Source organism: Megascapheus bottae, chromosome 6, assembly GCF_031878675.1.
Source record: "Megascapheus bottae isolate mThoBot1 chromosome 6, mThoBot2.hap1, whole genome shotgun sequence".
Lineage (NCBI taxonomy): Eukaryota > Metazoa > Chordata > Mammalia > Rodentia > Geomyidae > Megascapheus > Megascapheus bottae.
Window position 1 is genome coordinate 76,580,469 of NC_143514.1, and position 14,606 is coordinate 76,595,074.

Sequence of the window (14,606 nt, forward strand, 5' to 3'; positions counted from 1 at the left end):
TGGTGCTGGGCTCTCCCAGATGCACATCCTGCAGATGGGCCATGCAGTGACTGCTGGAGCAGACCAGCATGCAGTGAGAGGTTCCCACCCCTCCTCTATGAACAGAGAGAATGACCTGGAGAAGCAAGAACTGTGTTCTCTGTAACCAACTGCAGGAGGCTCTCCTGAGAAAGGCGTCTGCACCTGACTCCCTTGGGGATGGACTTTCACATCCCTCCAGACTTCCCATGGAAGACGGCCTGGGAGCCTGACTCTTGGGAGTCAGGGGTCTGCTTTGGGGTTCTGATTAAAGACTTGAACTCCACAAAGCTGGAAACTCATCAGAACTCATCTTTACCACCCATCTCTCCTCATTTGCCTCCTTGTCTCCATCTTTACTATAAAGCCCTCTTTGTATCGTCCAGCCCAGAGGTGACCTGTTTCTCAGGACAGCAGGAGGGAATGTGAGGTGGGCTTTGATTGACAGGTGACCTTGACTTCTGGAGCAATGAGGTGACTTCATCTTGAGCAAGACTGTGGTCCCAGAAAGCTTTGTCGTGAAGAGTGTGGATTCACCCAGTGAGAGCATGACAAATAGGACACATTTATTCTCCCCAGACCTATAGGATAAAAGAAAAAAAGAGATCAAAGCTATTTTCTCTTCCTTTGATAGTCATTCTCTGAATGGGAATGGTATAGAATGGTGCCACTGAGATCCTGGACATTATGGGAGATAGACTAGACTTCCTTGCTCAAGAAGCCAGGTAACCTTTATTCTCTCATCCTCATGACCTGGAGCAGGCATTTCTTCAGTATATAACTTTCCTTAGTGTTGTAGAATTCCACTAAGGCCTCAGTGGGTGGAGAGACAACCCAACTTTATCTTACTCAGGACTTCTTGGGTAGAAACATTACTTTTTCTTTCTGTTTTTTTTTTCTCTTGTTTTTTTTTTTCTATTTTCGCTTTTCTGTTTTCAGTACTGCTAATTCTACACAAGGACTTCCAAATTCTAGGCAAATTCATTACCACAGAGAAACATCACAAGTCCATCATATTCCCCTTAGGTATTTGACTGTAGCATTGAGAACTTTCTCAGAACAGGGGAAGTTGAAAAGCATGCTATCAAACAATAGTAGGCATCCATGAAACCCATCTTCTGCATGGAACCAGGTCACAGGGACCCCCTGGTCTTCCAAGTGCTTCTTATACATCATCTCGGAGGATGTCCCACTCACAGGTCACCACCAAGGCCTCAGAAAGCTGAGCCATAATCTGGTCTTCTGCCAGGATTGGGGCATTGGCTACCTCGAAAATGTGTCTGGTTTCCAGATAGGCAGCCTCATTAAAAGGATCGTGAATTTCTAGTTGGTAGTCTTTGTTTCTGAACCTTTCAGGGAGATTGTCAGAGCTCAACCAGATATGGTCTGGAATACAGGAACCTTTCAACAAGGCATCTTTCCAGGAGAGGTCAATTCTGAAGTATCGGCAGAAACACATAATCACGAAGTCTCTGTTGTGGACCAGTACATTTTTGTGCTGTTGAAATGCGGGTAACTGCAAATTGATGCCCTGGAGACCAGGATAAATCAAGATCTGAGCCTGGAGCTTTGGGGTATCTGTTCTGCCCACCAAACCCTGGGTGACGACAGCCAAAGCTCCACCCCCAATGCTACCTCCAAATACCACAATCCGAGAGGGATCCACCCCATAGAGCTGGGATGTCTTCAGGAAGTGGATGGTGGTATTCAGGCAATCTGGAAGGAGACGGGGTAGTGGTATCAGGAAGCTTGCGGTACCTGTGGAGGAAAAAGAAACTCGGTTCCACAGTGAGGACAAACGTTAGAAGAGGCCATTTGAACAGTGCCTTCTACCCCAATTAGGAGACCATTTTGCATTAAAACCACAGAATATGTCTAACAACAATAGATGCTGATTCCCATTTGTTCTATGTGTGTATATGAAGAACCTGTTTAGAGTCAAAGTGGCTAAAATTCTCTATCCAAACCTATAGATGAAGAAACCTAGCACACAGGATGCTGCTACTTCAAATGCCTTGGCAATGGAAACAGAAAATAAACAGTGATGGGGGGAAAGGTAATTGAAGCTGCTGGCGGTCCCACTGTGTGTCAGCAGGGGTGGGGAGGGAAGGTTTAGGTCAAGGTGACATCGCTGTGGTCATAGAGGAGAAAAGAGGAATGGAGAGGAGGTGGTATACGAGGAAGGAGAAGGTATTCCTGAGTTGAGGCATCTCTCAGCCATCTTCTTCCCGACATGCCCTGTGGTAGCCATCTGTCCAGTCTGAAGCTCCTTTTCCCCTGAATAATTCCAAAGCTGTCCATCCATGCGCTCTGGCCCACGGCCAGATCTCTGCAAGGATCGGCTATCATCACACACTGTGAATCTCCTCAGAAGGCCTCGGTGCAGTTGCTCAAGTACACCTTTCTGTGGACTCTCTTCAAGGGATTTCATTTTCTACAAGGCTTTTTGGGTCATGGACTATAGGGTTGGAAGCTCAGACACCATGCTAGCCCATTAGGATCAGGTCTCCACACTGGAAAGAGTTTGTTCTCCCTGACATATTCAAAATTGTATACTGATGCCTAATGACTTCCTGGAGTCCTAAACCTGCATTGGCTCCTCATGTAGAGGAAATCCAAATGGAATGAGCCTATCAAAGATGCATAAAATAACGGTCTTTTAAAAATTTCTCTCATGCCCTTCTCTACACAATGTCACACTGACTAATGGTTGTCTTTTGGACTTAAGTCCAGAACTATCCTAACCAGTGGCTACTGCCTTTTCCTTCACCCAAATGATTCCTTGGTTTCTCCAAGAACAGAGAATTTATTGTTAGTAGGTTGTCCAGACTCATCTCCATATTCTTGGCAGTTGGTGAATAGGTTGTGTAAATATGTATGCAGGTACATAGGCAGGTACATAGGTAGGTACATAGGTAGGTATGGGAACAAGGAAATAACCTTCAAGACGCTGAACCATCAGGTGAATTGAAGATGAATTTCAGGCAATGCTGATTCCCTACCACCTTCCATTTCTCCCTTTAGACATATGCTACCCTGAATCTCAGATTCACCTTATTTTGTCATTTCTTTTTTACAATGTTTTCAAGGGCCTAAGTGAATTTTTCATATATTGATTTGGTTGTAATTGATGTTCAGTCCTCAAGGATATTATCAGGCTTTTGTATACTTGTGAAAACTTTCCCCTTGGTAGGGCAGTAGCCTTGAGCTGAAGAGCTTAGGGACAGTGCCCAGGCCCAGAGTTCAAGCCCCATGACCCACATAATTATACTTCATTATACTAAGATTTCTTTACATCTTGGAATGCTCTTACTATTCATTTACCAAATAACTCTTGAATATTCCCTAATAGCTTAATCACTCTACACTTTGGATAGGAGGCATTCTTGGAAAGGCTCATTTCTCATTCTTGATTCCTACTTGGTGGATCCAATCATTGAGACAGGTCTGGGTTGGCTCAGACAGAAAAAACAGGGAAGGTTGTTTTTATAGTCACTTGTAAGAGCAGCCATAAATTTGCCCATGCCTGAAGAACACCCCAACTCCACCTGATTTCCCAATTCATAACCCTCCAAAAGTACTGATAAATACCTGTTGGAAAAATGATTGTTTAGCAAAAAAATTTCCACTTCATGGCACATCATATTGACAATACTCTGCTAGGCTATACTGAAGATCTGGAGAGAACCCCTTTGAAATTAAGGGCTATGGTTATTCATTGCATATAACTAATGTAATTATAACAGAATGCACTATTAGGGCTCACACACATTAAATAACTACTACATTACTACCACCTGCCACTCAAATCTGTTCCCACACAAAGCATCCTTCCTGTGGGAGGAATTCTCCACCCTTTCCCTCTGCCTAAACCAGGCTTAACATTTCTCTGGACCTTTCCCATCTCTTGTTCAGGTTCACTCCTCACCTATGGAGTACATCCTACTTATTCGCACTTTAATTTCTCTACTACTTTGTTCTACTACTTGACTCACATTTTTAGAAGTTAAGTGGAGATAAGAGTCTCATAGGTATTCCTTCCTGCCTCAGTTGAAACTACATTCCGCATACCTCAGTCTCCTGAATAACTAGGATTACTGGTCATGTGTGTTTTGTTCCATTCACTGCTGGAGTTTTTGTGAACCTGGACTGGCATCCAACTGAGATCACAGTCTGGTAACACAATTGTGAGGGTTCTGACTTCAACAACGGTGAAACATCTAAACTCACAATCTGTTGGCATTATTAGGCAGGGTTGTTGCTGAGACCTAGTAAGAAGAAGTAGGTTACTGAAGGAGGTATTGAAATGTACAAGTCTCTGAAAAGATATGGAAAACTTTGGTATAAAAGGTAGCAAGGCGTCCAAATTCTATGCATATAGTAAAAATAATTTGGAGAAAGGCTCTGAAGAAAGAAATTCTGATGATAGGAATGTACTAATGAGATCTAAAGTGCAGATATGATTCTGTCAGGAATTGGACCAAATGCCCTTTGTGTGACATTATGGCAAAGAACTCTACATTTTGCCCATGCCTTGAGACTTTATGGGAGATAGAGACAATTAGAAACAAGAAGACCAAGGTGGAAATTTTGAAAAACATGGTCTTCTGGGTAAAAACCTTTCCAAAAAGAGGGTATGGTTGTTAAAGAGAATAGGTACATAAAAGAAACAACATTATACTTAGGAAATAAGAAAGATTCCTTGAGAGTATCTCAGGAATTGGCCAGACCTCATCCACATTAGGCAATCAAGAGTACTTAAAATTTCATCCTCAGTCTTGAGCACTTTCCTTCCATGTGCCTGATCTTTCCTCAGGATTCATTACTTCATGGTCAGTTAAATCATGTACCAGTGGCGAGTGTCACATGGTTCACAGAGGCACAGCTACTCCATGAGCTGTTGGTAGACTGTTGACGTCATCCAAGACTATTATTTGGGGTCGTTTTTAATATTTCCACTGGGATTTGAAAGGAAAGTCTGAAAACCTAGGCTAAGCAGGGCAGTGTTGAGGTGCCTGCAGGCAGTCTTGGAGATGGGTGATTGGTGGCTGAAGGTATGATGGAGGATAAAGCCTATGCTGCAATGAAGATGCAAAGAAGATGAGGATGTCAGTGAACTGGGTCTATGCTAAGTAAATGTGCAGGCAGTGACACGGCCAGCTCAACAGAGAGCAAGTTACGTTTTAATACCAAAGCCACAGAAACATTCGGACATGACACCACACAACCATTTGCTCCAGATGACAGACAAAAAAGAAACCACGTGACTTAATGTTTATGCAGCTGTTTAATTCTTGTTCTGGTCGCCTTCTTGCTCTGTAACTCCATTCTTCCCTTTGGGAATGGGAGTGTTTGCTCTGTCCCATTTCATCTTGAAAGAATTTAACTTGCTCTTAACTACTGAAGGATCCACAGGTAGTAATTTATTTTGAGTCTCAAAAGCAACTTTTGAACAATCTGGGGACTAGTAAGACATGGAAGACTCTAGGACAAAACTAATGCCTTTTGCATTATAGGATGGCTATGAAACCTTGAAGTCCATGGCAGAATATGGATATGATATATCTTAAATTAAAAAAAATTTCATGGGTTGAATGGGTTCCATACGTAGCTGGTGGAACCTATATTAAAAGGTGACATAACAATGAGGGCTTTGCAAGGAATGAATCCATTGATGAGTTAATAATTTCAGGCTGGGATGTGGACATGATGAGAAGTGGGTGCTAGCAGTAGAAAGCAGGGTACTGTGTTTCAATGCTGTCTTATTTCTGATCCCTTCCTGTCTATTTTTCCTTCCTGACTACAATTGTGTGAGCACCTTGTCTCTACCTCCCAGCACTTATCTTACCAGAAGGACATAGAAATGGAACAAAGTAGTCTGTCTGGACTGAACCTCTCAGATTAGGAACAGAAGTATAAACCTATTTCTCTATAAGATTCTTTACTCCTACATTTGTTAAAGTGATGAAAAATTTGTAAAATGGAAGTATATAATCTTGTATTTATTTTACCATAACTCCCCCATTTATGTCTAGTGCTGGTGATATTTGTTTCCACAGTTCCTGTGTCCTGAGGCACTTTTCCTTTGCCTTGAGTGAATGTACAAAGGGACACCTGTTGTCAAGTCTCTTCTATCTGGTTCATAATCCTCCCGAACTACCATGGCTGCTACTTGCCCTCTCTTACTCCACTTACCCCACCAAGAGCACCACTGAGTCTGTCTTCTTGGCCAGGAAACAGCACAGATTGTGGTAAACATCTGCAAGACAAGAACAAGCCAGTGTTGGGCATGCAGGGCACCTAGCACTCCCCACCACAGCCCCAGAGTGAGCAGCTGCTGGTGTAGGGTTGTGGGTAGTGTACTGCCTGGGTCCTATTCCTGTCTCCTCTGAAATGACACTGTGAAGCTCTGAGTACAAACCCATATATTTATCTGCAATTTGCCCTGCATTGTAGCTCAACTGGGCCATAATATTCACCGTCTTCAGTGGGTGTTTACAATAGGGCAAACTGAGACTGAAGAAGGCTTAGGCATCTGGAATGGACAGAGGCAACACAAAAGAATACCAACTAGAGGGAGGGAGAGGAACAATTTTTTATATTCCCTTTGGTGAAGAAGTATCTGTGACTGGAGGGACGCAGTGATTCCTAGAGTGGTACATTTCAGGTTCCATAAGGCAAGGAGGATCTGCCAAAGGGGGTGATGAAAAGGAAAGGAGGAATGATAGGCATGTCTCTAGAAGAGCCTTTCAGGAATCCCCGACCCCTACCAGGAGTGAGGGACCACACAGTGGAGAACACTGCCAGGAAGCTGCATCCCCACCCATGGCTGTGCGCCTCATCTCTAGCTGCTCGTCCTACACCAAGCTCCAGCCACTGCTGGAACTGGGTCTCCCAGAAGGACACTGGCCAGCTAGACGAGGCTGATGGTGATGAGGCCCTTCCTCCCTGACCACACGCCACAGGGAATCACTTTACCCAGGCCGCCTATCACTGCGCCCCCTCCATGGTAGTACACGATGCCTCGACGAGGGCTGGAGGACACTGCCTTAGGCCGGAACAACCTCACACTGATTGTCCCGAATCGCAGGTTGGTCACCAGCACGTCGGGGTCCTTTCTTGCGGGCAGTAGGCTCTGTAGAAATTGACAGAAGCCGGGCATGGAGCAAATTCTGAGCTTCTCAAGTATACACCCCTGCAGGAGAGTTGGAGAGAACGTTGAGCTATCTTTTCCATATTCAGCTCTGTTAGACATTTTGAAGCCAGGGTCAGGCAGTCGGTGTGCACACGGCTGCATGTGCAGATGAGGTCCTCAGTTCCTCCTAAGGCTTATGGATATGGGAGCTGGTCATGGTGTTCTCACAACTCAGAAAGGTGAAACCCAAGGAAAGGCAGCCATGCGTTCTCATCAGAAACAATTTCTTGTCACATTCATAGCAAACACTCCAGGTCTACTTGAGTTAAATCAATGCTGATTCCTACACCATTTATACCAGGCTGCCCCCGATTGCTGAGTTAAAATGGACCCATCCTTTACTGTGTGACTCATTTCCTATGTGCACACAGGAGAAAAGTCACAGCTTTTAGTCCTAAGACACATTCAACTGCTAGGGGCTTCTTTTTCCACACAGTCCACTGTAAAGATGAAGGCTGAACGTTGACTTGCTTCAAACTCAGGCCAGCCTTCACAGCCATGGCAGCAATAATCCCTGTGTGAAGGCTCTTCTGCTGCCTCACACTTGAGGTCACGTGATTGTACTATACCTGTCCTGGCAGTTCCCTTTCCACCCAGCAGAAGAAACTTCCACTAGTCAGGGTTTTATGAGTGCATGGAAATTTGCACAAGAAGAACTTTGCAAAGACTAGTTGTCTTTTCTGATTTTCTCAGCAACTGCTCTGCTCTTGTGAGGGATAATGGGATGCTGTAAGCGTGAGGAAGGCGTTCTGTTGTTACCTGATGCTGTGGTAATTAATGTGTAGTTATAGAAAAATGCAGTTTGGTTGCTAAAAATGCTCACTGTGATGGAAAATCTGCTTTATGATCAACTGAACCACTGAGGGGCCTAAATTGGTGAGTTTGGCCTGTTATCCCTCACCCAGATTCATGATCACAATGGGAATTGTAGCATGGAATCTGGTTTCCATTTTAGATGCCTTTTGACTTTCTATATGGCCTCCTGTCTCACCAGAGGACACCGAAGACCTAGAAGTTGCTCCAGGCCTTCTGATCTCCCAGTAAGTAGCACTTAGCTACTTACTGAGGCAGCAACTCTAGACTAAGACAAGGCAGAATTTTCCCTGTCCATATGTATGTATCAATTTATATCAATTTATATGTGTATATGTACATATACCAATATGTCACATCAATAATATTATATTCCATAGCACCGCTTAGATCTACTGTAACTTAATTTTATGACACTGAACTACACTTTGCTTTGTCTTCTCTACATCTTTATTATTGTTTTGTAGGATGACATTTGATTTATCTGCCTAATTCCTTTCTATGTGTTAGACAAATAGCTAACTGCTAAGGAAAATGAGCAATATGCTTTAGGCCATGGAGCCTTATGCTTCTAATCTTAATTGCTAAAGAGGCTGAGATGCAGAAAATGACTGCATAGGCAGGAAAACCTGGGAGACTTCCTTCTTCTCCAACTAAACAGCAAAACCGTGAAGCAAAAGTGATGCTCATTATTGTAGATCACCAGACCTGGACAAGAAAGTGAGTGTGGGTGTGCAGCCATGAGGTCCGACCCAAGAACTGCCACATTAAAAGTGTTAAAGTATTCATATCATACATTAGTCTTGTTCTATGTCTTGTCTAAGTTTCAAATCTCTAGAATTAAATGCAATTATGTTACAGAAAACATTTTTATCTACCCAGTTTTATGAAGGAATTTTACTGGCAGCAAACCCTCTCCCTGCAGATTTTCAACTCATTACATTGGTTCTAATCTGCTAGTTCTAATCTTCCAAAACGGCAGGCACAGACTCTTAGAGTCTCACTCACCTATCTGAAGCCTCTTTTCTTATGGGTGAGCAACAGGATATGTTTTATCCAATCAGGTATGAACTGTTTCTCCCATGCTGTCCTGCATAGGTAGGGCCAATACGCAGTATATCAATTAATTATCTACCTTTGAAGGACTACTGGTTCTTTCTTATTAGAACTCATTCTATGAGTTTCTTCTGTTTACTCTCTAGCTGGTGAGTCAAGGCTCATTTTTATTACAACTGCCCTTCCTTTTTTCTATGAGCCCACAGCAAAATGTCTGGCAAATTTTCACTGACCAGTACAAATTAGCCTGTGAAGAAGTGAGTCCTATCTTATTCCCGAGGGTCAAGCAAAGCACCAGGGGCATGCTCATTTGCTTGTCTGCAAGCAGCTCATTCTGACCTTGGTCCCCAGGGGATAATGGTCCCCATACCTCAGGTAGAGCATTCCATTGTGGGCTTGGTCAAGGACAGCGCCCTGAGCCAGAGATCAACACCCATTGTTTATTTTGGCTTCCTTGTTAAATCCTATCTAAGCCTATCTCCAAACCAAGTCCCTTGCACAATCTCCAATCCCACAGGAAGGTCTGTGCTCCTCTCTGTTACCTGTTCCTCAATAAACAGTCCTCACCTGTTGATGATCGAGTCTGGCCTATTCCTTTTCCATTCTCCTCCATTTTCCTTACATTTGGTGCTGAAACCCGGGAGAGAAAAAGTGCCAAGAGTAACTGGGTTGCCTCTACCCCTGTCCTGGCTGCCTCTCATTGAGCCTTGTACCTTCTCTTTCCAAGGCCTTCCTCCATCGGGAGCGCAGAGCTCTCCGAGCTTACTTTTGGGTTAAACAGCCACCTAAACAGACCTCATGGCCTTTGCCTGCAGACATGGTGCATGCCTCGTGGACAGCCACCCCTAGTGACTGAGGTTTTATTGGTCATCGGCACAAACCCAGAGGAGGCCTCATCCATTCCTTTTTCTCCCTCTCCTGTCCTCAGACTCTAGATCTCCAGGCAGACTTCCCCATGTGACTGACTCCACCTACCATTCAAAAGCCTTCGAGACAAGGTAAACAGCCCAGTCTGTGGTGAGAGTGACCCCAAAACGGACTTTGGGACTCCAGGAGTCCCTCCTTCCTGTCTGTGGGGTTCCCGGAGACTCCAGGAGTCTCTCACATTTGCTGACCCCCCCTTACATCTTTAAATTAGGATTTGAGGGATGCCCTCTCCTAATTATCAGGACCCATCCATTAGACTTCCCAAAGCCCTAGGGACAATGTCTGGTGTAAGGAAAAATGAAGGAGAATGGAAAAGGAATAGCTCAGACTTGTCAACAGGTGAGGATTATTTATTGAGGAACAGCAAGGGGCACAGGCCTTCCCACAGGGTTGGAGGTTGTGCTTGGGACTGGATTTGGGGGTAGGCTTATATAGGGCTTAACAAGAAAGCAAAATAAAAGATGGGTTATGGTCTCCTGGGGGCCCAGGGTGGAGTCTTTGGTCAAGCCCACAATGGAATGCTCCACCGTGGGTGGTTATTATCCCCTGGGGACCAAAGTTGCCTGTGGACAGGCACTTAGCATACACCTGGTGCTTTGCTTGACCTTGAGGAATAAGACAAGCCTTAATCCTTCACCTGGAGCAGCTGGACAAGCCCCACAGTCCAATCAATTTTCAAATTGTCTCCCAGAGATGCGCTATTGGCTTGCCCACAGTCCAATCTTACAGCTCTCGGGTTGACTGATTTATGATCAAAGAAAACTGGCTTGCTTGTCTATTGAAATCTGGCTTTATCAAACAGTGGCCACCATTGGCCTGAAACCATCAACTTTAATTTTACTCTTACTGATTTAAACAATTCATCAACGAAACGGCAAGGGGTCCGAGGTCCTCTACAGCCAAGTTTTATACCTCCACCCTAGACCTCCTATGCTCATCCTGTTCTATCTAGCAAGTCCTTCTCACTACCTCCACTTCAGAGGCCCCTCTGCTCGCCTGCCCTGCTCTTCAAACCATAAGCCTCCCAGCTATCTCTTCCAGAAAGGCATCTTTCCTTTCCTTGTAGCAATCTCTATCCCCACTTCCCTTTTCCTCTCTGTCTCTCTGAAGACTTCCAAACCTGACATCAGTTGCCACCACATCATTTCCATTCATGCTGACAGCCATTCAGTCGTGCCGTTGAAAGCATGATGTAGCCAGGGCCCAGGGACGCCCTCTAGATTTCCTCTTAAAGGCTAGCTATCCTGGGTCAACAGTTCCATAAGCCCAAGTCTTTTCTCCATCCCTACTCTTGTAACTACAATGCTATCTTTGGGCAACATCTAGAGCTCTGGGGCTTGTCTCATCATCTGGTGACAGGCCATTGCTGAGGCAGTTTGGGGAAGAACACTTGGTGGGTTTTCCGGGAACTTGAGGCTACATCTTTGGTAACAGGCCTTCCTGTAAAATGTAGTCTGAGTTTAAAATGGCTTCACCATGATTAGGGCTCCATAGCTCATGCCTCTAATACTAGCTACTCAGGAGGCTGAGATCTGAGGATCTCAGTTCAAAGCCAGCCCAGGAACTAAAGATCATGAGACTCTTATCTCCAACTAACCACTGGAAAACCAGAAATGGCTCTGTGGCTCAAGGGGTAGGGTGGTAGCCTTGAGCTGAAGAGCTCAAGGACAGCGCTGAGGCCCAGAGTTCAAGCCCCATGACTGACAAAAGAGAGAGAGAGAGAGAGAGAGAGAGAGAGAGAGAGAGAGAGAGAGAGAGAGAGAGAGAGATTGTGAGTAAAGTTGGTATGTAATTAAGTTTGCTTTGATTCATATTGAAGACTAGCATCTCATTTTTATGCTCACCTAAAAAAGCAATTGTTTGTGTAAACCAAAGTTCACTTAAATGTTTATGTCAAGGTCCTTCAAATGAACATTTTTTTTTTGCCAGTCTGGGTTTGAGCCCAGGACCTGAGCACTGTCCTTGGACTTTTTCTCAAGGCTAGAGCTCTACCACTTGAACCTCAGCACCACTTCCAGCCTTTTTTTTATGTATGTGGAATAGAGGAATCAACCCCATTTGTGCTAGGAAAGTACTCTACTACTAGACTAAACTCCCAGCCAAATGAACACCTTTAATTCGAATGACATTTTTCTGCTTAATTTGTAAGCTACCTTGATACGGAGCTAAAAAGGACACCAACTCCTGCATTGTTTGTTGTCATCACAAAGGTTTAGTGACATCTACAATGTTTTAACCTCAATTGTTATTCTAAAGTGTTAGATGCAATCAATCTCCCTGTTGCTTTAAATGGAAATAAAAAGGGGGTTTGTGGCAAAGATTGCAATTCAAAGCCAGCTTGGGCAGAAAAATCCTTGAGTCTCTATCTCTCCATTAACCAGCCAGGCTGAAAGCATGGCTAGACAACCAGCAGAATTCTGGAAGTGGCACTGTGGCTCAAAATGGTAGAGTGCTAGACTTGAGCAGAAGTGCTCAAGGATAGTGCCCAGGCTTTGAGTTCTAACCTCATAGAGATGCCAAGTGGGAAAAGCCATCCAAGCAACAAGCACCTAAAACCCTGGGACAAAAGCTAATCCTGGAGTAAGAGGAGATGGTGTTAAATCCTAAATGGAATTGCCCTTTCAAAACTAACCAGAGCCGGGATCAAAAGAAAATAGTTAATGCCCATCTAATTAATTAATGCCTACTAATGCCCGCCTAATATTCATACCTGTCTACCTTCTAACTGGACAGGAAATGACCAGAACCTCTGACCTCCACCACTCAACCACCCTCTGCCCTACTCCACCCTCCTCTACCTGTTTCCTCTCTCAAACTCAGCCCTTACATTCCCCCTTCCTGAGGTAGCAGGTCAGAACAGACCCACCCGAGTCCATCTTCCTTTCAACCTAAAGGAGATGGATTCTACTGAGCAAAGCTTGGGGTCATTCTCAAGTAACCCTCTTCATTACAAAACAAGAACAGTTCACCCAGATCACCTAATTGTACTGTCTCATCTAGTGAGATATACACCATATGCTTAACTCCACCAGAATGCCAAACGAGAAAGAGCGCATTTTTAAATCTGTCAGAGCATATGTGTACAGGCTAAATGACAGAATGTCTACTCCCCTCTGGGAACCAAGTCTGCCCCTGCAATTGATCTCCAGTGGAATTGTCAGAATAAAGCCAGCAGTTCTGAATGCCTTGATTTCATGGTTACCTGCCTGGTAGAGGGCATGCATCAAAACGCCCACTTAAGAGTTAACTATAAAAAACTTAAGATGATTACGCAAGGTCCCCAAGAAAACCCCACCCAATACCTTAACTGGCTCTCAGAAGCCATTACTCAGTTTACCAATATTAACGTGGAGTCTATAGAGGGTGCTTTACTCTTTAATATGCATTTCATGAGCCAGTGTGCGCCTGACATAAGGAAAAAATTACAACACCCGGATAATGGTCCCTCCACTCCTCAAAAGGACCTTCTAGACATGGCTTTTGAAGTCTTTAATGGCATAGAGGAGGAAGCCAGGAAGAGGAGAGACAAAGTGTGAAAACAGGAAGGCATGACAGGCTGATTTCCAGTGAATAGCGGCTGCTTTTCAAAAAAGCCCAGTCTACCACACCCAGTGCTACCAGGCCCTCAGACACAGGGGAGCAGGGTGAGCCCCAAGACCCTAGCTTCAGGTGCTATCGAATGCGACACTGGGCTAAGGAGTGCCTACATCCAAAGCCTCCTACCAAGGCTTGTTTTCACTGTAGACAATGGGGACGCGGGAAATGGAAGTGTTCCGAGGCCTGCCCCTCCTGAATGAACTGCCTGACCCCCACCCTTCCCCTCCCACCTCATCCCGTGCCCTGATACAATGAGGAAGCCCGAGTTCCCAGCCCAGGGACCCCTTTTCAGCCCTTCTTTCATTTTTCTTTTTACTGTCGGGGTAATGTATAGAGGGGTTACAGTTATATTCGCCAGATAGTAGGTGCATTACTTCTCACACATTGATACCCCTTCTCATGTTTTTGTCCCCATTTCTCTCCCCATCCCTCCTCACAATCATCTTGCTTCCCTCCCTTCCTTTTCCTATTTCAAACAAACAAATAAAGGTATATACTGTCAGAGACCAAGGAGTTAAACGGAACAAAGCAAAGACCCTCTAGCCTTGAGCAAACCGCACCTGGTTGAGTCATCTGCACAAAATACTTCTCGGAATAACCGCAGGTTGTGTCGCTTGGGTTAGCACAATGGCCAAAAGAATAGCCTGACCCACCCCTAACCTTGAGATTTCCCGTTCTTGTTATCGCAAAAACTCTCCATCCCCCCCCTCTATACTCCCTTCCTTACACTCAGGGTATATAAACCCTGCTTTACTTTTAATAAATGAGACCTTGACGCGACCCAGACTGACTCTGTCTTTCTTTATGCGCCTGGTCTCCTTCCTCTCTTTCCCCCATTGGTTTTCTTCTCTTAGGAGGTGCCTCCTCAAGCCTGACAAATAACTGAACCCGCGGGTCGGGTCAATATACAATATACCAGGCAACAAAGTCAGATACAGTAACAATATGAGATTAAGCAAAGGGCAACAAAAGAGAAGAGAAATAACATAGTACATTAAAA

The 14,606-nt window shown here is 44.6% G+C and overlaps 1 pseudogene; it reads right to left on the bottom strand.

Moving 5' to 3' along the window:
* Positions 1-769: 769 nt before the first annotated feature.
* LOC150062486 (arylacetamide deacetylase-like 4) lies at positions 770-7,315 on the bottom strand (annotated as a pseudogene).
* Between the last annotated feature and the right edge of the window lie 7,291 nt (positions 7,316-14,606).